This window comes from Hyperoodon ampullatus (assembly GCF_949752795.1).
Source record: "Hyperoodon ampullatus genome assembly, chromosome: 2".
NCBI classification, from domain to species: domain Eukaryota; kingdom Metazoa; phylum Chordata; class Mammalia; order Artiodactyla; family Ziphiidae; genus Hyperoodon; species Hyperoodon ampullatus.
In genome coordinates this window covers 125,552,119-125,555,189 of record NC_136915.1, presented here as the reverse complement: position 1 = coordinate 125,555,189, position 3,071 = coordinate 125,552,119, and the positions used below count along the sequence as shown (strand labels likewise).

At 39.7% G+C, this 3,071-nt stretch overlaps 1 pseudogene across 1 annotated transcript; it reads left to right on the top strand.

Annotated features, from left to right (window-relative positions):
- Positions 1-272: 272 nt before the first annotated feature.
- Positions 273-885, top strand: LOC307047966 (hepatoma-derived growth factor-related protein 3-like; annotated as a pseudogene). The gene has a single exon. The product of its transcript is annotated as a hepatoma-derived growth factor-related protein 3-like (transcript).
- Positions 886-3,071: the final 2,186 nt, after the last annotated feature.

The window sequence follows — 3,071 nt, the reverse complement described above, 5'->3', positions numbered from 1 at the left end:
GAGGCCGGCGGCGGCGGCGGCGCGGGCGAGAGCCGAGCGGCCGGGAGCTCCCCTCCCCCGCGGCTGGGCGGTGAGACGCGGGGCCTGCTGCGCCCCCAGCCCACCCCTCGCGCCAGCCGCCGCCTCACCGCTTCGCCTGGTCCGAGCGGCCCCTAGTTCGCCCGCCCGCCCGGCCGGCGGGGAGCGCGGCGCAGTCCGTTGGCCCGCGGCGGGGGGCGGCCTCCCGGCATCTTCGCGGCGCCCAAGGACGACCAGGAAGCGGAGCGGCCGAGATGGTGCGTCCGCGGCCCCGCGAGTACAAGGAGGGCGACCTGGTCTTCGCCAAGGTGAAGGGCTACCCGCAGTGGTCGGCCCGGATTGAGGAACTCCCGGAGGGAGCTGTGAAGCCTCCAGCAAATAAGTATCCTATCTTCTTTTTTGGCACCCATGAAACTGCATTTCTAGGTCCCAAAGACCTTTTCCCTTATAAGGAATACAAAGACAAGTTTGGGAAGTCAAACAAACGGAAAGGATTTAATGAAGGATTGTGGGAGATAGAAAATAACCCAGGAGTAAAGTTTACTGGGTACCAGGCCATTCAGCAACAGAGCTCTTCAGAAACCGAGGGAGAAGGCGGGAATACTGTAGAGGCAAGCAGTAAGGAAGAAGGTGAGAGAGTGGAAGAAGATGGAAAAGGCAAAAGAAAGAATGAAAAAGCAGGCTGGAAACGGAAGAAGTCATGCACTTAAAAGAAATCCTCTAAACAGTCTCGGAAATCTCCAGGAGATGAAGATGACAAGGACTGCAAAGAAGAAGAAAATAAAAGCAGCTCTGAGGGTGGAGATGCCGGCAATGACACAAGAAACACAACTTCAGACTTACAAGAAAACCAGTGAAGGGACCTAACTACTGTAATAAATGCTGCATATTAAGAAAACCACAAGAAGGTTATACGTTTGGTTGTCTAATATTCTTGGATTTGATATGAATCAACACATAGTCCTTGTTGTCATTGACAGAACCCCAGTTTGTATGTACATTATTCACATTCCTCTCTGCTGTGTTTGGGGAAAAAAACATTTTAGCCTTTTTTAAGGTTATTGATTTAATTTCATGTTATTTGGTTGCATGAAGTTGCCCTTAACCACTAAGGATTATCCAGCTTTTTGCACAAGTTTACACAAGTCTAGGATCCTTTATCAAGGCGGTTATGTTCATCACTCTCCTGCGTTTACTCCACCATCACCAAACACTCAGTTAAATATAAGTTAGCATTTTTTAAAATGACCACTCAACATAATGCTTAAGGGATTTCCTCTCTGTGACAGAACCCAGGAACCAGTTCCTAGATACATAATGTTGGCATGTTGAAGATGAATTTAAAATTGTTCTTCAGTTTTGAGGCCATGTGTAAAGTTTAATCATATTGTAAAGTATCTATTCCGTATTAGAAATAGCTAGTTGACAGCTTATACTTCTGAAAATTCATGTTGTTAATGTACACAAACTCAGTTTCTGTACGTGAAGTTAGTGAGTCTTTTGTGTTACTCCAAAACAAAGGCAATGATTTATTTTTTCCCAGTCTCAATACAATTTGAGCTAATCACTCAAGCTGGATACTTTACATTTTAAAGCTGGAATCAGCAGTAGCCCTATGGGAAGTAAGACAAAGCATTGCCTTTTAAATATAGACTTTTAAAATGATCTGTTGTTTTCTTTTGGAACTAGAATTAGAATAGTTAATATTCATCCACAAAACATTATTATCTGTACATTATTGTTGCAATTGTGATAGTAGAAAATTTTATTTATTTTTATGCCAGCTCGTATTGTGAGAACACATTTAGTCAGTTTGGGTTTTATCAATCCTGTTATGCTCGTCCTTGGAACATCTTTCGCGTATTCAAGGTTTGTAGTTGAAAACTTTACTGTAAAAAAAAATCAAAACCAAAAAAAGTATTGTTTTTACAGAATAAATTTATTGGAATGTGTACTGGGAGTAAGATTTGAGGTTGTAAACAACTAAGTTAGTGTAATTTGGCTTCATATATGTAATGTGAGGTATTAATGTAATTCATATCTTAAAGCAAAAATTGTTAACAGCAAGTTGAAATAGAAAAAATATATATACTTTAGTTTTTTAAAAGTTAGAGAAACAAACATCCAACAGGAAGAAAACCCAACTTTTTTTAACAGAGAGAGAAAAATAAAAAAATTAAAATAAAATAAATAGCATAGCAGTATTGTTTCTATTTATTTAGATTTTAAACTTTATTTCATCTTTTGTATTTTAAAATGTATGTACACCTCTTTGTAAGAAGGATTCAAAGTGGCTTTGTTTTTTCTAATGAAATAGAGACTGAAAACTAAAATATATATACAAATCTTGGCATTTGTGAAACATGGATGGACCTGGAAGGTATTATGCTTACTGAAATAAGTCAGACAGAGAAAGACAAATACTGTTTGTTTTCACTTACATGTGAAAACAAACAAATGAACAAATAAAACAAAACAAAAAACAGATTCATAGGAACAGTGAATAAATGGGTGGTTGTCAAAGGGGAGGGGGTTGGGGGAAGGACAAAATAGATGAAGGGGATTAAGAGGTACAAACTTCCAGCTATAAAATAAATGAGTTACAGGGGTGTAATGTACAGCATAGGGAATATAGTCAATAATATTGGAATCTTTTTTTATGGTGAGAGATGGTAACTAGACTTATTGTGGTGATCATTTTGTAATTTATAAAAATATTGAATCACTGTGTTGTACACCTGAAACTAATATAATATTGTCAGTTATACTTCAAGTAATTGAAAAAACACGCTTGGACTCAGTTCATCTCTACAACACAGTTCAGGCAGCAATAAGCTTTAAAGTATATTTTCCTTTATAATGCTTCAAATCCTTCAGATGGCCTAAGAAATTGTTTGTGGTAGGTTGTAATGAGGCTACTATCTCTGTTTCAAATCTGCCTTTCTAGTTTCAAATCTGCCTTTCCTTGCTGAGGCCAGGACTCTGCAAACCACATTTCTGCTCCAGACCTAGCTCCCTGGTAGCTTTCTCTAGTACCAGGTACTGGAGGGACA